Genomic DNA, 23997 nt, shown 5'->3' on the forward strand with positions numbered 1-23997 from the left:
GTAGATGTTCCTCGCTCCTGCGACTTCACACACAGCGATGTGTGCTGCCGCAGGAGCGAGGAACAACAACGGACCGTCGCGTCAGCGTAATTATGGAATTCGCCGACGCTACACCGATGATATGATTACAACGATTTTGCGCTCGTTAATCGTATCATCTAGGATTTACACGTTAAGATGTCGAGAGCGACGCAGGAAGTGCTTCACTTTCGACATGACCCCACCGACATCGCACCTGCGATGTCGTAGTGTGCAAAGCACCCCTAAGTGATAGGGTGGCTTTAGTCCTCAGGTCACTATGATTTCAGTGATAACAGATTTATATATTTGTTTTTAGGTTTGGCGACTATCACTCTAACAAATGTTTTTGTTTTTTTTTACAAAATAATGCTTTTTGAATCATCGAATTTTGAAGGCTATAGATTTTATTTTTCTGCTGACAGTCATGTGTGCTCATGCTATTCACAGGATGAGTTAGAGTTTTTATTGGTACCATTTTGGGACACATAATATTTTTTAATCTTTCTCTATTCCGTTTTTTGTGAGGAAGAATCAAGAAGAAACAGCATTTCAGGATTTTTTTTTCACTCTATTCACCTTGCGGTAAAAGTGATGAGACAGCTTTATTCTTTGAGTTAATAATAATAATAAGTTTTATTTCTATAGTGCCAACATATTCCGCAGCGCTTTACAATTCAGAGGGGACATGTACAGACAATTTGAGACAATACAAAAAAACAAAAATTAATATACCAGGAGGAGTGAGGGCCCTGCTTGTAAGCTTACAGTCTATGAGGAAATAGGGGAGGCACAAAAGGTGAATGGGGGAGCAAAGCTTGTTATATATGGTCCGGCCATCGATTTAAAAGGGTATTCAAAACCAGCTGCATGAACCAGTCATTGGCCAGAATTTATACCGGTACAGGGGACAAGAATTGGAAGTACATTTTTTGTTATGAAGGGCAGAAAGAGTCTAGATTAGATCAGGGCAGTGAGGTGATAGGCTAGTCTAAAGAAATGTGTTTTTAGGGCCCGTTTAAAGGTGTGGATGTTGGGAATTAATCGGATTGCTCTTGGTAGTGTGTTCCAGAGCATAGGCGCAACTCGTGAGAAATCTTGAAGACGGGAGTGGGAGGTTCGAATTGTTGAGGATGTCAGTCTTAGGTCATTAGCAGAGCGGAGGGCATGGGTGGGGTGATAGACAGAGATGAGGGAGGAGATGTAGGGCGGTGCGGAACCGTGGAGAGCTTTGTGAGTGAGAGTGATAAGTTTAATGTTGGATTCTGTAGTGGATAGGCAACCAGTGCAATGACTGGCAAAGAGCAGAGGCATCAGTGAAGCGGTTGCAGAGGAAAATGATCCTGGCTGCAGCATTCAGAATGGATTGGAGAGGGGAGAGTTTAGTAACTGTGATACCAATGTGATATGACTGAAAGAATGTGTGATTAGATAGGAATCAGATCATAATCATAAGATAGGAGTGATCCCAGATATTATTTGATCCATCAATAATTCAGTATCAAAGAAGATGTCCTTTGGAGGGCCAAAATGATGACCAGGGAATACATGTCTTGAAGCAGTTGAAGATAAAGGAAGTAACATTTACAGTTCCACTTACAGGAAACTTGTGGTTAGCTTAAAGACAGTTTTAAGGATGAAATTTACGGCTCATTGCAATATTTCACTAACACTGGTCAAACTGTGGTCAGCCAGTTGTCAACTGACAGGATGTGCTGGAAATGTGCAGGAAGCTGCCGTTACCTACAACATTTTGTGGTCAAGTTACATGAACATGACTCAGCTGTCATATGCTGGTGACCATTTAGACACAACCTACAATATTTTCCTATAAAATATACACCGAACTCGCTTAATGTTAGGGCAATACCTTCCAGGACATTGAAGTGTACGTACGCACTGTTCCTGTGATGCCATGCCATGTTGATTCCTTATCTTAACTCGAGTTCCCTCCGATGTGAAAGGATTGCTACAACATAACGGTAATGTTGATGCATATTTCTGTTATTGTATAAGTTTCTATGACTATAAGATTCTAAATGCCTATGTACCATTGATTATATTCATGTGCTATTAAAATAAATAGTATCTTGCTATAAAGAATATTAGTATTCGTGCCTGATTAGGATATCAGTGAGCGCTTCGTAAGTACGGGCTTTCAGCCCCCTTTTTAGTAGAATTTAGCAAGACATAAATTGGCGTAGTCGGCAGGATTACTTCTATAAGAAGTAATTTAACAAATTTTTGTAATTTAGAAATTAAACATATATTTGGCAAATTTCCAGATATTTTTCAATCTTTTTGCATAGTGTCAAAATGTTCAGAAAACGTAAGGATAATGTTAAGGAGGTTGTTGTGGAGATCCCTGGCTGGATTGAGGCTCCCTACAATCTTATAGCACATGAATTGGTCAATTGTGGATTGGCAGAACAATGGCAGAATAAGCTTAAGGGTTGTGTACCTACTGATGTTGTGAATGTACTCAGTGGTGCCCCTGTGAAAACAGGTGATGTAGTGTCTTGTGGATTGGCAGAACAATGGCAGGACAAGCTTATGGGTAGTGAAGCTACTGATGTTGTGACTGTACTCAGTGGTGCCCCTGTGAAAACAGGTGATGTAGTGTCTTTAGCACTGCGCAAACAATGGCAGGATAAGCTCAAGGGTTGTGAAGCTACTGATGTTGTAAATGTACTCAGTAGTGCCCCTGTGAAAACAGGTGATGTAGTGTCTTGTGGATTGGCAGAACAATGGCAGGACAAGCTTATGGGTAGTGAAGCTACTGATGTTGTGAATGTACTCAGTGGTGCCCCTGTGAAAGCAGGTGATGTAGTGTCTTTAGCACGGCACAAACAATGGCAGGATAAGCTTAAGGGTAGTGAAGCTACTGATGTTGTGAATGTATTCGGTAGTGTCCCTGTGAAAACAGGTGATGTAGTGTCTTTAGCACGGCGCAAACAATGGCAGGATAAGCTTAAGGGTAGTGAAGCTACTGATGTTGTGAATGTATTCGGTAGTGTCCCTGTGAAAACAGGTGATGTAGTGTCTTTAGCACGGCACATCTGGATTTTGGCAAGTGCATATAGTGTAATGCATGAGCGTAATTTAAAGATGCAGAAGAAAAGTTCCCAGATGGAACAAAAGATGATAGAATTAGGTGGCCTGAAAACAGTTCTGGAATGTAATACCAGACTGTTGGAGGATAAATTGGAACATTATCAGAATGTGGCAGAAAAAGCTGCCATAAAAATTGCTCAAAATAAGTACAAGAAAAGAGGAAAGGTAAATAAAATCAAAATTGCTCAAAATAAGTACAAGAAAAGAAGAGGAAAAGTAAATAAAACCAAAGTACATAAAAGTATCGTCTCAGCTTCTATAAACTGGGATCCCGATACTTGGGATGGGGATGTGTGGGATTCATCTTCATCATCTGATGAGGAGGATTACCATAAAGGGAAGATTCAGGCTAACCCAATAAGGAGGCGCCTAAAGAGGACAGAGAATGAGATCATCCGGGAACATGTCCGGGATGGTCAGGGGAATCTGCAATATGACGAAGATGGTAATGCCATCATAAATGAGAGAACAATTCCTCATGTAAAAAATCGAGTAACCATTGAAGATTACTCTCAGGGAGAAGTTGATAGCATTTTAACACAGTTTAGACAAAAACCAGGAGAAGGAGAAATTCCCTGGTTGGTCAGGGTGTACGATCTCGGAGGAGGTGGAGTGCACTTTGACGCCGGAGACGTGGCAAAATTTGTCACCATGTCTCAGGACCCAGAAATTCGGAGATCAATAAAAAATTATTTTGTTGATCATAATGAGCATGGTACTCAAAACTTAATTATAATCTTAGCCCATGCTTTTCTGGACAAATACCCATCAGAAGCAGACTTTCCTATCAATGATAAACCTTGGTATACCTTAAAAGATGGTATGGAAAGGCTGAAGGGAGAAGCAATGAGGAATGCTCTTCCTCTTTTGGGAATGGATGATGATTATCTCCAGTACCCATTGACAGCCAGCATAAGAAATAGGCTGGTTAAACATGCTCCTCCAGCATATAAAACAGTTATTTTAACCTTAACTGTAGCGCTGACTGGAGAATCAATCGGTGTAGTTCTAGGGAGGATGAGGGAGTTACAGGATATGGGACAGTGGGATAAATCGTCCCCTGGAGGCCATGTTGGTAACAGTAAGCCAAACAATCCTGATTGTAAAGAGAAATCAGTAGGGGAGGCCCCACGGGTGCCTCACAAAGACATGTTCCAGGCTTTGCTTAAAGCCGGGATCAATAAGGAAAGGATTGATGGAAAGGAGACAGGAGAATTTTGGAAGTTGTACAAACAGAAAGTTCTATCCACAAAGAAAGTGACCACTACAAATGTGGAAGGGGGTTCAAAAACCCCCAAGGTAAAGAAATCAGAAGGAAAAGGGGAAAACCCCCCAAAGAAAGTGTCTTGGGAAGATTTTCAGTCAGTTTATCCATTGGAAGAACTGGCTGCAGCCGTGGCCACAAAGGTCACGGAAGGAAGGGCTAATACACAGACTGAAGTCTGTGTAAATGAAAGTTCAGAAGGAAGTGATTTACCATAGGTAGCCAGCCAAGCCCCCCTATTGATAAACAGGGACGAACGTCCCTACGTCAATCTTAGCATACATTGGAAAGGGGGAAATGTTCAAAGAGTCCCAGCTTTGATTGACACGGGGGCGGAGGCTACTTTAATTCATGGAAACCCAGAAAAAATAAAAGGACCTCGAGTAAAAATTGCTGGACTAGGTGGTCAAGTGATCACCGGGGTTCAGACACAGGTAGCTTTGAAGATAGGTAATTTACCTATCAAGGAGTATACGGTGCTGGTAGTTCCTATACCAGAATGTATTTTGGGAATTGATGTCCTAAAATGGATGACTCTTAATCTAACCAAAGGAAAATTCTCCTTTGGGGTTATGTCTTGTCATAAGGAAATGCAGATCTCACATTGTATCAATGATATAATGATACAAGGACAAGATAAGCAAAGTGTGAAAGATCAATTGACAAAACTGGTTGCTCATATGTGGAGTAAAGGATGGGAAATCAATGATGCCAAGGTTCAAGGACCGTCTCAGGTGGTAACATGTCTAGGGATTCAGTGGAACAAGGGGCACAGAGAGATCTTGCCCAATGCCAGACAGAAAATTATTAATTTTCCGGTCCCTAAATCCAAACAGGAGACTCAGTCTTATATTGGATTGTTTGATTTTTGGAGACAACATATCCCTCATTTGGGACAAATGTTGGCTCATTTGTACAAAGTAACGAGGAAAAAATATGAGTTCCACTGGGGAGAGGAACAGCAAAATGTGTTTGAGATGGTCAGGGAAGTGTGGCAAGACATTGAAGGGATTATTCAATCTACCAAGACCACTGTATTTCATGTCGATGCTCATGTCCCTACTAACTCACTGGAACGTTTGTTTAATTCAGAAGCAGATAAAGCAGCAGCCATCAGACAAGTCAGTCCAACAGTTGACAAGGCAAGGTACAGCTGTTTGGGCACACCAGAAAGAGCGACACCTTATTCAGCAGGTTTAGACCTCAGTACATTGGAAACTGTCGTGGTACCCCCAGGTAAGGTAAAACCAATTTCAACAGGATTGGGTTGCCATACACCAAAGGATCATTATGGTCCAATAGCCACTTGTTCTAGCTTAGCGTTAAAAGGAGCCATAGTGGTGGGAGGGGTAATAGAGGCAGATCATCAGGGAGAAATCAAGGTACTGATGCTAAATTTGGGAAATGAACCTTTGATATTGATGAAACACCAGAAGGTGGCTCAGATGTTAATAATTCCAATAAACTTGTCTGAAATAAGAGAAGGAACTGCCCCGGCAGAATTAACAATACGGGGTACTAAAGGTTTTGGATCCTCTAATATTACAAATGTAGAAGCAAAAATATGGATTCAAAACCTCCAAGGACCGCCCTCAGAGACAGCGGTAATAGTGGTCAGAAAAGATCATACTCTCCTGATGAGACCAGGAGTGGGGAAGTGGGAATATGTCCCACAAGAAAAATGTTATTTACAGGAATAATAGTGTATCTTTATTTGCAGAAGGTGTGGTAAATAAGCGGAATCCATGGTATCGGTTACTGGAAAGAGCTCGATAGTGATGAGATGGAGAAATTCCTGTGTTTGATGTTTGCCTCTCTGGTCGTTGGATGGACAAGTCTACATCAGGAGGAACCTGTGGCGAATGAATTTCTGATGCACCATCACATTTTCAACACACAGATTGCTGGATCTGTACACATTCTCCGGTTACAGCCACCAGTATCCCTTATCTGGATGTCCCGGTATCGATGGAGGAAATCCTAAAGTAGAAAAGTTGTTCTGATCATCTTGCTTATAAAGACACTCAAAGTGTTCGTCTATAGAATACTACAGTACCCATTTCCATAGTGGGATGGATCAATCTTCCATGGTGGCAAGGAAATTTGAATGCAACAGTCACCAATTTGCAATATCTGGCTTTTAAGGGAGGAATTTGGGTACTAAGATATAAGACTGGACTGACTAACCTGGGATTCATCTCTATGGACTGTAGATGCTTTTAAACCCAGCTTAGTGGAAAGGACAATTCATGATATGTTATGGCCTTATGCCAATATGTTCATAAATGGGACTAGTGAAACTTCTAGTAACATATCGGGAAATGTAATGTGTAATGATTCCTTTGAATATCGAGCAAATGCCAAAACACATGATGTTCAAGGGAGCTTTTCAGATAATATTGCTTTTAGTTTTAATATACTGTACAAAAGTAGTGAAAGTGATTATATTTGTGATTCAACGTTTATCTAAACAAACCAAGAAAACAAAATTTGTGGCAAACAATATTTCTTGGTCATGGTATGGTATATTCCGAGTGATCTTCTTCTAGTGGAATACTGATGATGGAAAATAATCCCTGGGATCAAGGACCGATTGTGATACCAATGTGATATGACTGAAAGAATGTGTGATTAGATAGGAATCAGATCATAATCATAAGATAGGAGTGATCCCAGATATTATTTGATCCATCAATAATTCAGTATCAAAGAAGATGTCCTTTGGAGGGCCAAAATGATGACCAGGGAATACATGTCTTGAAGCAGTTGAAGATAAAGGAAGTAACATTTACAGTTCCACTTACAGGAAACTTGTGGTTAGCTTAAAGACAGTTTTAAGGATGAAATTTACGGCTCATTGCAATATTTCACTAACACTGGTCAAACTGTGGTCAGCCAGTTGTCAACTGACAGGATGTGCTGGAAATGTGCAGGAAGCTGCCGTTACCTACAACATTTTGTGGTCAAGTTACATGAACATGACTCAGCTGTCATATGCTGGTGACCATTTAGACACAACCTACAATATTTTCCTATAAAATATACACCGAACTCGCTTAATGTTAGGGAAATACCTTCCAGGACATTGAAGTGTACGTACGCACTGTTCCTGTGATGCCATGCCATGTTGATTCCTTATCTTAACTCGAGTTCCCTCCGATGTGAAAGGATTGCTACAACATAACGGTAATGTTGATGCATATTTCTGTTATTGTATAAGTTTCTATGACTATAAGATTCTAAATGCCTATGTACCATTGATTATATTCATGTGCTATTAAAATAAATAGTATCTTGCTATAAAGAATATTAGTATTCGTGCCTGATTAGGATATCAGTGAGCGCTTCGTAAGTACGGGCTTTCAGCCCCCTTTTTAGTAGAATTTAGCAAGACAGTAACAGGGAGACCAATTAGTAAAGAATTACAATAATCCAGGCAAGAATGAATGAGAGCGACAGTAAGAGTTTTTGCAGAGTCAATGGTAAGAAAAGGTTGAATTCTCGAGATGTTTTTGAGGTGGAATTGACAAGAGCAAGCAAGTGAACGAATGTGGGGAGTGAAGGAGAGATCAGAGTCAAATATAACCCCAAGACAGCGGGCGTGCTGCTGGGGCGTAATGGTAGAGCCACACACAGAAATGGTAATATTGGGTTTCGGAAGATTAGGAGAGGGAGGAAACAGGAGAAGTTCAGTTTTTGATATGTTCAGTTTTAGATAGAGGGAGGACATGATGTTGGAGACAGCGGACAGACAATCGGTATTATTTTGTAATAGTGCTGGGGTGATGTCAGGAGAAGATGTGTACAGTTTGGTGTCATCAGCATAGAGATGGTATTGGAAACCAAATCTGCTAATCGTTTGTCCAATAGGGGCTAGAACAGGAGGGGGCCTAGGACTGAACCCTGAGGAACCCCGACCGTAAGGGGAAGAGGAGAGGAAGAGGAGCCAGCAAAGGATACAGTGAAGGAGCGGTCAGAGAGGTAAGAGGAGAACCAAGAAAGGTGTCCTTGAGCCCAATAGAGCGGAGCATAGTGAGGAGGAGCTGGTGATCCACAGTATTGAATGCAGCAGAGAGATCCAGGAGGATCAGCAGGGAGTAGTGACCATTAGATTTAGCTGTAAGTAGATCATTAGAGACTTTAGTAAGAGCAGTTTCAGTAGAATGTAAGCAGCGGAAACCGGATTGTAGAGGGTCAAGGGGAGAGTTATCTGACAGGTAGCAAATTAGACGGGAGTGAACCAGGCGTTCCAGGAGTTTTGAGATGAATGGGAAATTAGAGACAGGTCTGTAGTTAGCGGCACAATTTTGGTCCAGGGATGGTTTTTTAAGTAATGAGTGTATGCTGGCATGTTTGAAGGAGGAGGGAAAGACACCAGAGGAGAGAGAGAGATTGAATATTTTAGTTAGGTGAGTGGTGACAGCTGGGGTGACAGATTTAAGTAGATGTGAGGGAATAGGGTCACTGGTGCAGGTAGTATGGCGAGAAGATGCGAGGAGCCTGGAGACTTCTTCTGTGACTGGATCAAAGAGTGAAAGTGAACTAGATGAAGTGTAGGAGGGCAGACAATGTGTGGTGTTCTGAGGCTGGGAGGAAATTTCCTGGCGTATATGGTCAATTTTTTCTTTAAAATAATTCGCCAGGTCATTATGATTACAGCGATACTACAACCCCTGGCAAAAATTATGGAATCACCTGGTTCTGAGGATGTTCATTCAGTTGTTTACTATTGTTTAAAAAAAAGCAGATCACAGACATGGCACAAAACTAAAGTAATTTCAAATGTCAACTTTCTGGCTTTAAGGAACACTAAAACAATCATGAAAACATAATGTGCTAGCCAGTAACAGTTACTTTTCAAAACCAAACAGGGGGAAAAATTATGGAATCACTCAATTCTGAGATAAAAAGTATGGAATCACCCTGTAAATTTTTATTCCCAAAACTAACACCTGCATCAAATAAGATCCGCTCGTTAGTCTGCATCTAAAAAGGAGTGATCACACCTTGGAGAGCTGTTGCACCAGGTGGACTGACATGAATCATGGCTCCAACACGAGAGATGTCAATTGAAACAAAGGAGAGGATTATAAAACTCTTAAAAGAGGGTAAATCATCATGCAATGTTGCAAAAGATGTTTGTTCACAGTCAGCTGTGTCTAAAATCTGGATCAAATACAAACAACATGGGAAGGTTGTTAAAGGCAAACATACTGGTAGACCAAGGAAGATATTAAAGCATCAAGACAGGAAACTTAAAGCATTATGTCTCCAAAACAGGAAATGCACAACAAAACAAATGAGGAACGGATGGGAGGAAACTGGAGTCAATGTCTGTGACCAAACTGTAAGAAACCGCCTAAAGGAAATGGGATTTACATACAGAAAAGCTAAACAAAAACCATCATTAGCACCTAAACAGAAAAAAACAAGGTTACAATGGGCTAAGGAAAAGCAATCGTGGATTGTAGATGACTGGATGAAAGTCACATTCAGTGATGAATCGCCAATCTGCATTGGGCAAGGTGATGATGCTGGAACTTTTGTTTGGTGTCGGTCCAATGAGATTTACAAAGATGACTGCCTGAAGAGAACATGTACATTTCCACAGTCATTGATGGTATGGGGCTGCATGTTAGGTAAAGGCACTGGGGAGATGGCTGTCATTACATCTTCAATAAATGCCCAATTTTACATTAAAATTTTGGACACTTTTCTTATCCCATCAATTGAAAGGATGTTTGGGGATGATGAAATCATTTATCAAGATGATAATGCATCCTGCCATAGAGCGAAAACTGTGAAAACATTCCTTGAAAGAAGACACATAAGGTCAATGTCATGGCCTGCAAATAGTCCGGATCTCAATCTAATTGAAAATCTTAGTATTATTAGTATTGTAGTTTTCATTCATGATCATTATTGTAGTATTATTCAGTCACTATGTGGTCTGGTCATGGGGTGTTGGAATTTGACCCTTGTATGTGGTTGTATTCGGTCACTATGTCGTCGTAATATGTGTGGTCTGGTCATAGTATAGTTGTATTTCTCTCTTGTATGCGGTTTTATTTAGTCACTATGTGGTCTGATCACAGTTTTGCAGTATTTCTCACTTGTTTGTGGTATTATTCGGTCATTATGTGATCTGGTCATGGAGTTACAGTATTTCTCCCTTGTATGTGGTTGTATTCGGTAACTGTGGTGGTAATATGTTTTCTGGTCATGGTGTGGCAGTTTTTCTCTCTTGTATATGGTATTATTTGGTCATTATGTGGTCTGGTCATAGTGTTGCGGTATTTCTCCTTTGTATGTGGTTGTATTCGGTCACTATGTGGTGGTAATATATTTGGTCACAGAGTGGAGGTATTTCTCCCTTGTATGTGGTTGTATTCGATCACTGTGTGGTGGTAATATGTGGTCTGGTCAGAGTGTGGCGGTATTTCTCCCTTGTATGTTGTGTTATTGGTCTTAGAATAGTGGATTGCGTTGTGTATGGAGGTCACTTTTTCTCTCTGATATCAATACGGGGAAGATTATTTATTTCCAACAGAGCTTAAATACTTGAAAGCTTAACCCCTCCCTGTCCTATGATTATTGCACTGTAGCAAATATGCACTCACAGAGGTTCTCTGCTGAAAACAAGTTGGGGAGCATAACGCTATGTGGAAGAATATGGGGAGTGTATTAAAGTACATGGAAGACTATGGGGTGCATTAGATGATATGGAGGACTATGTGTGGCTCATTCTGTATGGAGCACTATGTGAGGCACATTATACTATATGGAGGACTATGTGAGGCCCATTATACTATATGGAGGACTATGTGAGGCCCATTATACTATATGGAGGACTATGTGAGGCCAATTATACTACAACCCCTGGCAAAAATTATGGACTCACCTGGCTCGGAGGATCTTCATTCATTTGTTTACGTTTGTTTAAAATAAGCAGATCACAGACATGGCACAAAACTAAAGTAATTTCTAATGGCAAATTTCTGGCTTTAAGAAACACTAAAAAAAACCATGAAAACATAATGTGCTAGCCAGTAACAGTTACTTTTGAAGATCAAACAGGGGGAAAAAATTATGGAATCACTCAATTATGAGAAAAAAAATATGGAATCATGAAAAACAAACAAACAAAAGAACACTCCAATACTTCACTAGTATTCTGTTGCACCACCTCTGGCTTTTATAACAGCTTGCAGTCTCTGAGGCATGGACCTAATGAGTGACAAACACGACTCTTCATCAATCAACTTTCTCTGACTGCTGTTGCCAGATCAGCTTTGCAGGTTGGAGCCTTGTCATGGACCATTTTCTTCAACTTCCACCAAAGATTTTCAATTGGATTGAGATCCAGACTATTTGTAGGGCATGTCATTGACCTTATGTGTCTTCTTTCAAGGAATGTTTTCACAGTTTTTTGTTCTATGGCAGGATGCATTCTCATCTTGAAAAATGATTTTATCATCCCCCAAACATCCTTTCAATTAAATAAAATAAGAAAAGTGTCCAAAATTTCAATGTAAACTTGGACATTTATTGAAGACTAGAAGGTGGCCCGATTCTACGCATCGGGTATTCTAGAATTTACGTATTGTGTAGTTCATGTATGATTTTTGTTATATATATATATATATATATATATATATATATATATATATATATATATATATATATATATATATATAGATGTTGTTGTGTGTAGTTACCAAGTGTTTGTGTAGGGCGCTGTACATGTTCTGGGTGTTGTCTGGGTGTGGCGGGGGGTGAGAGCGGTGTTGTTTGTGTGTTGCGTTGTGTGTGTTGCGTTGTTTGTGGAGCGCTGTGTGTCTGTAGCATTGTGTGTGTGTTGCGTGGTTTGTGTGTGTTTTGGGGGGAGGTATGTTTTGTGCAGTGTGTGTGTTGCGCGGTATGTGCGTATATTTATGTATGCCGCGGTGTTTGTGTGTTGGGTGTTGTGTGTGTGCAGCGTTGTCTGTGTGTGTGGGTGTCTGTGTAGGGCGGTGTTTGTGTTTCCCAGTGTGTGTGTGTTGTGCAGTGCGTGTGTGTGTGTGTGTTGGGGGGAGGTGTGCACCTCCCATCGTGCTCCATCCCCCATGCTGCGCACCCCCCATCGTGCTCCATCCCCCATGCTGCGCACCCCCCATCGTGCTCCATCCCCCATGCTGCGCACCCCCCATCGTGCTCCATCCCCCAAGCTGCGCACCCCCCATCGTGCTCCATCCCCTAAGCTGCGCACTCCCCATCGTGCTCCATTCCCCATGCTGCGCACCCCCCATCGTGCTCCATCTCCCATGCTACGCACTCCCCATCGTGCTCCATCCGCCATGCTGCGCACTCCCAAACGTGCTCCATCTCCCATGCTGCGCACTCCCCATCGTACTCCATCCGCCATGCTGCGCACTCCCCATCGTGCTCCATCCGCCATGCTGCGCACTCCCAAACGTGCTCCATCCGCCATGCTGCGCACTCCCAAACGTGCTCCATCCGCCATGCTGCGCACTCCCAAACGTGCTCCATCCGCCATGCTGCGCACTCCCAAACGTGCTCCATCCGCCATGCTGCGCACTCCGAAACGTGCTCCATCCGCCATGCTGCGCACTCCCAAACGTGCTCCATTCGCCATGCTGCGCACTCCCAAACGTGCTCCATCCGCCATGCTGCGCACTCCCAAACGTGCTCCATCTGCCATGCTGCGCACTCCCAAACGTGCTCCATCCGCCATGCTGCGCACTCCCAAACGTGGTCCATCCGCCATGCTGCGCACTCCCAAACGTGGTCCATCTGCCATGCTGCGCACTCCCAAACGTGGTCCATCCCCCATGCTGCACACCCCCCATCGTGCTCCATCCCCCATGCTGCGCACCCCCCATCGTGCTCCATCCCCCAAGCTGCGCACCCCCCATCGTGCTCCATCCTCTAAGCTGCGCACTCCCCATCGTGCTCCATCTCCAATGCTACGCACTCCCCATCGTGCTCCATCTCCCATGCTGCGCACTCCCTATCGTGCTCCATCCGCCATGCTGCGCACTCCCCATCGTGCTCCATCCGCCATGCTGCGCACTCCCCATCGTGCTCCATCCGCCATGCTGCGCACTCCCAAACGTGCTCCATCCGCCATGCTGCGCACTCCCAAACGCGTGCTCCATCCGTCATGCTGCGCACTCCCAAACGTGCTCCATCCGCCATGCTGCGCACTCCCAAACGTGCTCCATCCGCCATGCTGCGCACTCCCAAACGTGCTCCATCCGCCATGCTGCGCACTCCCAAACGTGCTCCATCCGCCATGCTGCGCATTCCCAAACGTGCTCCATCCGCCATGCTGCGCATTCCCAAACGTGCTCCATCCGCCATGCTGCGCACTCCTAAACGTGCTCCATCCGCCATGCTGCGCACTCCCAAACGTAGTCCACCCGCCATGCTGCGCACTCCCAAACGTGGTCCATCTGCCATGCTGCGCACTCCCAAACGTGGTCCATCCGCCATGCTGCGCACTCCCAAACGTGCTCCATCCGCCATGCTGCGTACTCCCAAATGTGCTCCATCCCCCATGCTGGCCGCAGCATCAGCCTCTGTGCCCGCAGCATCAGCCTCTCTGCCCGCAGCATCAGCCTCTCTGCCCGCAGCATCAGCCTCTATGCCCGCAGCATCAGCCTCTATGCCCGCAGCATCAGCCTCTATGCCCGCAGCATCAGCCTCTCTGCCCGCAGCATCAGCCTCTCTGCCCGCAGCATCAGCCTCTCTGCCCGCAGCATCAGCCTCTCTGCCCGCAGCATCAGCCTCTCTGCCCGCAGCATCAGCCTCTCTGCCCGCAGCATCAGCCTCTATGCCCGCAGCATCAGCCTTTTCTGTCCCCAGCATCAGCCTCTCTCCTCCCAGCCTACCCCAGCCTCAGCCTCCCCCAACATCAGCCTCTCTTCTCTCAGCCTCCACCCTCCCAGCCTTCCCCAGGATCAGCCTCTCTCCTCCCAGCCTCCTCCAGCACGCCGTGCTCCTCTGCCGACACTCACAGATCCGATCGTATACACTCACACACACACACACACCCACCCGATCGCATACACTCACACCTACCCGATCGCATACACTCACACCCACCCGATCGCATACACTCACACACACACACATTGACGATATTACACATACGCGCTCATACTCACAACATCCGGAGATACCACATGCTTCTGGCCATGTGATCCTCCGGCAGGTCCTGGAAGGTCACAACAGCACAGTATCGAGGCCGAGAAGCAAGCGATATCCCAGGATGTTGTGAGTGTGTGGATGCGATGTGATGTGTGTGTGAGGTGTGTGTGAGAGTGAGTGAGATCTGATGTGTGTGTGTATGTGTGTGTGTGGATGTTTCGCCGCTGCAGGAACTTGATGCGCTGGTAACTATGCTAGCATGGTTACCAGCGTATCACGTCCCCCGCTCGCACGGGAGCCCACACCAGCATAGGGCGGCAACCCCAGCAATGCGAGGGAGGCCGAGAAGCAAGCGATATTGGCGGATGCTGTGAGTGTGTGGATGCGATGTGATGTGTGTGTGAGGTGTGTGTGAGAGTGAGTGTGATCTGATGTGTGTGTATGTGTGTGTGTGCTGTTATGTGTGTGCGTGTGGATGTTCCGCGCTGATGTGGCCTCCCGGGGGTACAGTACTCACCTGGGAGTCGTGTCTCCGTCCGTGTCAGTTCGGGGAATGCGTGCGGGGGGTGGGGCTAGAGTGAGCGTGCATTGCGTGAGGGGGGCGTGGCCGAGTAGCCAATACGTGCAGGGTGCCGGGGCGAGAGGTCAATCCGTGTGGGGGTGAGCCTGGGGCAAGCGACCAATCCGTGCGGGGGGGCGGGGCCATGGCGAGCCCAGCGGCCAATCAGCTTTGTGTCACCGTAAGGACACAATTTTGGAGCATGACAGACAGACAGACAGAATAAGGCAATTATATATATAGATAAAGCCATCTTCCCAGTGCCTTTACCTAACACGGAACTAACTGTGGAAATTGACATGTTCTCTTCAGGCAGTCATCTGTTTATTGTTTTGCTTTTCTGTATGTAAATCCCATTTCCTTTAGGCGGTTTCTTACTGTTTGGTCACAGACATTGACTCCAGTTTCCCCCCATTCGTTCCTCATTTGTTTTGTTGTGCATTTCCTGTTTTGGAGACATATTGCTGTAAGTTTCCTGTCTTGACGCTTTGATGTCTTCCTTGGTCCACCAGTATGTTTGCCTTTAACAACATTCCCATGTTGTTTGTATTTGGTCCAGGTATTTTACACACAGCTGACTGTGAACAGCCAACATCTTTCACAACATTTCGTGATGATTTACCCTCTTTCAAGAGTTTGATAATCCTCTCCTTTCTTTCAATTGACATCTCTCGTGTTGGAGCCATGATTCATGTCAGTCCACTTGGTGCAACAGCTCTCCAAGGTGTGATCACTCCTTTTTAGACGCAGACTAACGAGCAGATCTTATTTGATGCAAGTGTTAGTTTTGGGAATGAAAATTTACAGGGTGATTCCATAATTGTTTCCTCATAATTAAGTGATTCCATAATTTTTCCCCCTTTTTGGTTTTGAAAAGCAACCGTTACTGGTTAGCACATTATGTTTTCATGATTATTTTTTTTTAGTGGTTTTTTTTTAGTGTTTTTTAAAGCCAGAAAGTTGACATTTGAAATGACATTAGTTTTGTGCCATGTCTGTGATCTGCTTTTTTTTAAACAAAAGTAAACAACTGAATGAACATCCTCAGAGCCAGGTGAGTCCATAATTTTTGCCAGGGGTTGTATATGGAGGACTATGTGAGGCCCATTATACTATATGGAGGACTATTTGAGGCCCATTACTATATGGACGACTGTGAGGGCCATTATACTATATGGAAGGCTTTGTGGGGCCATTATAATATTTGGACAGCCACTTTACTGTGTGAAAGCAATTATACAGTATGAAGGTTTGTATTGGGTCTGTGATACTGCAGAGGGCTGTGTGGGAGCCATTACACTTTTTGGAGGATAGTAAGGGCCATTATACTGCATGGACGGCTGTGTGGTGGGGATCTTACTGTGTCGGAGTCACCATTCATTGCCGGGGTAGTTAAAGGGGGGTACATTAGGGTCATCATACTGTGCGTGTGCAGAGTACTGTGGACGAATTTACTGTAGGGGCATCATACAGTGTCTGTGGGGTACTTTTGTTGCCATCATATTTTATGGCTGCAATGAAAGGGGAATCTGGGGGCTTCAATAAGAGGAAAATTACTTGAGGAGGGCTGCAAAGTTGTGAGATATGCTCTTCTGTGACAGAGTCGAATATTATTTATTTTTTTTATTTTTTTTGGTGGGGGGGCCAATTCGAAATTCTGCTATGGGGACCCATGATTTCTATTTACGCCCCTGCCTACAAGTGCACAAATATGTTACACATTCACAACGCGACAAGTGGGCCTGTGTACCCCCAAATGTCAGGGCTGAATTTTAGTCCCAGTCCGGCCCTGCCTGCACCCATCTCTGGTTGGTGGGTCCCCGTGGCTTGGAGCATCTGAGGGTCCCCTCCTGGTTGTCTTTCAGTCTTAGTCCGTATGGCAGGCAGTTTGAACCCTGTAGGGTTGGCTCTCTGTTCCCGGTCCCAGGTTCTCCCGTCACTGCTGTGCCCCGAACTTTAAGGTCGGTGAGGTCCTGGATGGTCCCCTCACCGTGCAGATTTTATCAGGTCTGCCTGCAGCGTTTTCCTGACCTAGGGCTCTGCACCACACCGATCTATGGTTCCAAGAGTACTCCACCGTACTCCTTCGGCAACCACACGGCTGAGCCTGACAGGTCACTGTTACACACTCCCGTCAGTGTCGTTACATCTGTCTCCTTTCACTTCCACTTACTGACTGTCTGACCCCTCCTCCCTGGTTGTCGTCTAGTGGACTGGATCGGTTCCACTCCTAGGTGGCCATCCATTTGGTCCAACCCTAGCCTGTCACCAGTTCTTGGGGAAGAGGAAAAACAGGGATTATATGTGTGTTTTGGTGTTACCGGCACTGGTCTTCTGGGTCCCTGGGGGTAGGCCCTGCATCTTTGACAGGATGCAGCTCCCTATAGCTCCTGATGGCTCAGGGGCACTACAGCTGTAAAGCTCCGTCACCAAGGGGTCGTGCATATGCAAAATCTGCCAGAGAGAGAAGGGAGCAGCCGAGCAGGAAGAAGCAAGTCTGCCCTGTCCTGTACAGAAACATTTAAAGTACATTGGACGGCTGCCTGACGTCACCAGGCCCCCTCACCCGCCAGACATCGCCAGGCCCCCTCACCCGCCAGACATCGCCAGGCCCCCTCACCCGCCAGACATCGCCAGGCCCCCTCACCCGCCAGACATCGCCAGGCCCCCTCACCCGCCAGACATCGCCAGGCCCCCTCACCCGCCAGACATCGCCAGGCCCCCTCACCCGCCAGACATCGCCAGGCCCCCTCACCCGCCAGACATCGCCAGGTCCCCTCACCCGCCAGACATCGCCAGGCCCCCTCACCCGCCAGACATCGCCAGGCCCCCTCACCCGCCAGACATCGCCAGGCCCCCTCACCCGCCAGACATCGCCAGGCCCCCTCACCCGCCAGACATCGCCAGGCCCCCTCACCCGCCAGACATCGCCAGGTCCCCTCACCCGCCAGACATCGCCAGGCCCCCTCACCCGCCAGACATCGCCAGGCCCCCTCACCCGCCAGACATCGCCAGGTCCCCTCACCCGCCAGACATCGCCAGGCCCCCTCACCCGCCAGACATCGCCAGGTCCCCTCACCCGCCAGACATCGCCAGGCCCCCTCACCCGCCAGACATCGCCAGGCCCCCTCACCCGCCAGACATCGCTAGGCCCCCTCACCTGCCAGACATCGCCAGGCCCCCTCACCCGCCAGACATCGCCAGGCCCCCTCACCCGCCAGACATCGCCAGGCCCCCTCACCCGCCAGACATCGCCAGGTCCCCTCACCCGCCAGACATCGCCAGGCCCCCTCACCCGCCAGACATCGCCAGGCCCCCTCACCCGCCAGACATCGCTAGGCCCCCTCACCCGCCAGACATTCCCAGGCCCCCTCACCCGCTAGACATCGCCAGGCCCCCTCACCCGCCAGACATCGCTAGGCCCCCTCACCCGCCAGACATTCCCAGGCCCCCTCACCCGCTAGACATCGCCAGGCCCCCTCACCCGCCAGACATCGCCAGGCCCCTTACCCACCAGACATCGCCAGGCCCCCTCACCCACCAGACATCGCCAGGCCCCCTCACCCACCAGACATCGCCAGACCCCCTCACCCGCCAGACATCGCCAGGCCCCCTCACCCACCAGACATCACCAGGCCCCCTCACCCGCCAGACATCGCCAGGCCCCCTCACCCGCCAGACATCGCCAGGCCCCCTCACGCACCAGACATCGCCAGACCCCCTCACCTGCCGGACATCGCCGGACACCATTGCAGTTGCGTGGTATGCAGCCACTGCTGATGATATATTACACAGTTGCTTAGTTTCATGTGTACTATTGATTTATGAAATGAAAGTCACTGTCACGTTTACCTGGCAGTGGCATGGTGTCAGTGTGCTCACTCTTCCACTGCTGCCCCCGCTGCCTGCCCACCAGCTCTACTCCATGGCTCAGCTCTCATGCCCTGAGCAGCTGATTCCTATAGAAATGCACAGCTCCTACAGCACGGCGCCGCTGACTCCTTACATCTTGGCGGTTATTGGCCGGTTCTGCAGTAACCCGAACATCCCGGCGCACACATCACCTACCTGCACACACGGCACCATCGGGGCTCCGGCTGCACTTGTTGACTATAGAAACGGTGGTTGCTAAGTTCTGCCCAATGAGAGAGCAGTATCCATTCCTAATAGAGACGTCAGTATGAAGGGCGGGATTTAAAGTGTGGCCTGAAATAAAGGGCGGGGTCATGGGAGGGTGGCGGTATGTGAAGGGCGGGGGGATATAAGGGGCGGGAAAGTATGGTGGGATATATTAATGGGACACGGGTGTGGCGGGATATAAAGAATGGGACACGGGTGTGGCGGGATGCGAGGCGTCGGATTTGAGGTGTGGCGGCACGAAAAGGGCAGCATAGGTCGTTTTGCGGCATGTCAGGGGCAGGAGGTGTGGCTCCATGTGGGGGTGGGGCAGGAGACCTTTCCTCCCGGTGTGTGCGCATGCTCGGTCCTGATTGCCGCTTGTGCATCATTCTACCCCAGCAGCAGACAGTGACTCGGAGGTGCAGTGTTCTCTCACACGTGCTCCTGCCAAGGGGCTGGACAATACAAACGCTTCTGTTATTGCAAATGTTATATTACAATGCACTGCGAGTTTAGGAGCATCGATGTACGCTCACTGACAGTGTGCTGGGGATCTGAGCAGGGATGAGGTGAGTAGAGATGAGCGGACCCGAGGATAAGGATGAACGGACTCTCAGAGCTGAACGACCCACAAATAGAGCTGAATGGACCCACGAATAGAAATGACCAGACCCACAGATAGAGAGGAGTGGACCCGCAGATAGAGATGAATGGACCCATGGATAGAAATGACCAGACCCACAGATAGAGAGGAGTGGACCCACGGATAGAGATGAATGGACCCACGAATAGAAATGACCAGACCCACAGATAGAGAGGAGTGGACCCGCAGATAGAGATGAATGGACCCATGGATAGAAATGACCAGACCCACAGATAGAGAGGAGTGGACCCGCAGATAGAGATGAATGGACCCATGGATAGAAATGACCAGACCCACAGATAGAGAGGAGTGGACCCACAAATAGAGCTGAATGGACCCACGAATAGAAATGACCAGACCCACAGATAGAGAGGAGTGGACCCGCAGATAGAGATGAATGGACCCATGGATAGAAATGACCAGACCCACAGATAGAGAGGAGTGGACCCGCAGATAGAGATGAATGGACCCATGGATAGAAATGACCAGACCCACAGATAGAGAGGAGTGGACCCGCGGATAGAGATGAATGGACCCATGGATAGAAATGACCAGACCCACAGATAGAGAGGAGTGGACCCGCGGATAGAGATGAATGGACCCATGGATAGAAATGACCAGACCCACAGATAGAGAGGAGTGGACCCGCGGATAGAGATGAATGGACCCATGGATAGAAATGACCAGACCCACAGATAGAGAGGAGTGGACCCGCGGATAGAGATGAATGGACCCATGGATAGAAATGACCAGACCCACAGATAGAGAGGAGTGGACCCGCGGATAGAGATGAATGGACCCATGGATAGAAATTACCAGACCCACAGATAGAGAGGAGTGGACCCATGGATAGAAATGACCAGACCCACAGATCGAGAGGAGTGGACCCATGGATAGAAATGACCAGACACACAGATAGAGAGGAGTGGACCCGCGGATAGAGATGAATGGACCCACATATAGAGCTGAACAGACCAGTGGATAGAGATGAGCAGGCCAGTAGATAAAGATGAGCAGACCTGTGGATAGAAATGAGCGGAACCCGTGGATAGAGATGAGCAGAACCCGTGGATAGAGATGAGCGGAACCCGTGGATAGAGATGAGCGGAACCCGTGGATAGAGATGAGCGGAACCCGTGGATAGAGATGAGCGGAACCCGTGGATAGAGATGAGCGGAACCCGTGGATAGAGATGAGCGGAACCCGTGGATAGAGATGAGCGGAACCCGTGGATAGAGATGAGCGGAACCCGTGGATAAAGATGAGCGGACCCGTGGATAGAGATGAGCGGAACCCGTGGATAAAGATGAGCGGAACCCGTGGATAGAGATGAGCGGAACCCGTGGATAGAGATGAGCGGAACCCGTGGATAGAGATGAGCGGAACCCGTGGATAGAGATGAGCGGAACCCGTGGATAGAGATGAGCGGAACCCGTGGATAGAGATGAGCGGAACCCGTGGATAGAGATGAGCGGAACCCGTGGATAGAGATGAGCGGAACTAGTGGATAGAGATGAGCGGAACTAGTGGATAGAGATGAGCGGAACCCGTGGATAGAGATGAGCGGAACCCGTGGATAGAGATGAGCGGAACCCGTGGATAGAGATGAGCGGAACCCGTGGATAAAGATGAGCAGACCCGTGGATAGAGATGAGTGGAAACATGGAGGTTTGGGTTCGCTGGGTTCAGCCGGACTTTAGATAAAGTTCTGTTGACCTCATATATGTCAATGAAGATTCGAATGTGTCTGCTGTGAAATAGCTGTAAAATGGTTATAGTAAGGTTGTAAAGGGAAGCAAAATGGGGGCAACCGACCTGCAAACAAATGTGGATAAGGAATAAATAAAAAAATGACATGGAGTCCCACCTATTTTTGATAATCAGCAGGTAAACCAGACAACTGTGGGCTGCAGCCCTTTATTAGCTGGTTATCAAAAATAGAGGATATCCTACTCTGTTTTTTAAATTATTTAAATTAATAATTCAAAAAACGTGTGGGCTTCTCCCTATTTTTCATAACCAGCCATGTTAAAGCAGACAGCTAGGGGCTGGTATTACCATCATAGGAAGTTTCATGGTTATTTGGCTTTTCCTGGCCTAAAAATAGAAGCCCACAGGCGCCCCAGAAGTGGAACATCCAATAGTTGTGCCAATTGTGGTGCTTTGCTAGCTCATCCCGATTGCCGAGGTGGCGTGGCAATCACTGTAATACTTTTGGAGTTGATGTTAGCTGTTTGAGAGGAATCTATCAGAAATTATTTGAATAAACCCTCCCCACAGTCCCTAATTCACCAATTTATTACTTTTAAAAAAAAAAAACCTTGAGGTTCTCTCTCTCCTCTCCCTCTCCTTCACCTCTTCTCTATCCTCTCTTCTCCCTGACTGTCTCAGCCCTCATCTCCCTCTCCTCTCCCTGAATATCTCCCTCTCACTGTCCTTTCCTTCTCCTTTCCTTCTCCTCTCCTCAAATCAATGTGACTTTCTCATCTTTCCTCTCCTTTCTATGACTGTCTCAGCTCACTCTATCCTCTCCTATCTCTGACCGTCTCAGCTGTCCACTCCCTCACCATCTCAACTCTCCTCTCCCACTCTTCTTCCTCTCCTTTTCCTCTCCTCTCCCTATCCTCAACTCTCATGACTGCCTCAGCTCTCCATTTTCTTTCCCTCTCCTCTCCTTTCCCTGACCATCTCAGCTCTCCTCTCCCTGTCCTCCTCTGCCTGACCTTTTCAGCTCCCCTCTGACTCCCCCTCTCATCTTGTCTTGTCTCCCTATTCTCTCCCTAAACGTCTCAGCTCTGCTCTCCTTCTCCCTCTACTCTCCTATCCATTACCATCTTAGCTCTCCTCTCCCTCTTCTTTCCTCTTCTCTCCTTTCCCTCTTCTTTCCTATCCCTTTCCGTCTCTTTTCCTCTCCCTCTCCCTAACGTCTCAGCTCTCCTCCCACTGTCCTCTGCCTGGCCGTCTCAGCTCTTCTCTTCCTCTCTTCTCTCCCTTTCACTGTCTTTTCCCTCTCCTCCTCTCCTTCTCCTCAAATTACTGTGACTGTTTCAGATTTCCTCTCCCTCTCCTCTCCCTGACTCTCATATCTCCTCCCCCTCTCCTCTACTCTCCTTAACCATCTCAGCTCTCCTCTACCTCACCATCTCAGCTCTCCTCTCTCTATCCTCTGCTCTCCCACTCCTCTCTCTCCTTTCGTTCTCCTCTCCCTTTCCTCAACTCTCCGTGATCGTCTCAGCTCTCCTCTTCATCTCCTCTCCCTCTACTTTCCCTGACCGTCTCATCTCTCCTCTCCCTAACCATCTCAATGCTCCTCTCCCTGACCATCTCAACTCTCCCACCTTGTCTTTTTCCTCTCCCTCTCATTTCTCTGACCTTCTCAGGTCTCCTCTAACTCTCCCTCTCCTCTTCTTATTTCCTCTTTTTTCCCCTTCCTCGCCTATCCCTCTTCCTCTCTTCTTCTCTCTCTCCTCTGCTCTCCCACTCCTCTCTCCTTTCGCTCTCCTCTCCCTTTCCTCAACTCTCCATGACCGTCTCAGCTCTTCTTTCCATCTCCTCTCCCTCTACTGTCCCTGACCGTCTCAGCTCTCCTCTCCTTGACCATCTCAACTCTCCTCTCCTCTCCTTGACCTTCTCAGCTCTCCTCTAACTCTCCCTCTCATCTTCCTCTTCTTTCCTCTCACTGAACATCTCAGCTCTCTTCTAACTCTCCTCCTTTCCATCTCTTCTTCCTCTACTCTCCTTCTTCTCTTCCTGACCGTCTCAGCTCTCCTCTCCCTAACCATCTTAGCTCTCCTCTCCCTCTTCTTCTCCATCTCCTCTCCCTCTTCTCCATCTCCTCTCCCTCTTCTCCATCTCCTCTCCCTCTTCTCCATCTCCTCTCCCTCTTCTCCATCTCCTCTCCCTCTTCTCCATCTCCTCTCCCTCTTCTCCATCTCCTCTCCCTCTTCTCCATCTCCTCGCCCTCTTCTCCATCTCGTCGCCCTCTTCTCCATCTCGTCGCCCTCTTCTCCATCTCGTCGCCCTCTTCTCCATCTCGTCGCCCTCTTCTCCATCTCGTCGCCCTCTTCTCCATCTCGTCGCCCTCTTCTCCATCTCGTCGCCCTCTTCTCCATCTCGTCGCCCTCTTCT

General features: G+C 47.4%; 1 protein-coding gene across 1 annotated transcript in view; it reads right to left on the reverse strand.

Annotated features, from left to right (window-relative positions):
* Nucleotides 1-19479, reverse strand: part of VWA3B (von Willebrand factor A domain containing 3B) — a 363812-nt gene extending 344333 nt beyond the window's left edge. Inside the window, exon 1 of the mRNA XM_075336597.1 lies at nt 19176-19479. The gene's annotated coding sequence lies outside the window, so the exon portion shown is untranslated. The remainder of the gene's footprint in view (nt 1-19175) is intronic.
* Between the last annotated feature and the right edge of the window lie 4518 nt (nt 19480-23997).

This window comes from Anomaloglossus baeobatrachus, chromosome 2 (genome assembly GCF_048569485.1).
Source record: "Anomaloglossus baeobatrachus isolate aAnoBae1 chromosome 2, aAnoBae1.hap1, whole genome shotgun sequence".
Classification (NCBI taxonomy): Eukaryota; Metazoa; Chordata; class Amphibia; order Anura; family Aromobatidae; genus Anomaloglossus; species Anomaloglossus baeobatrachus.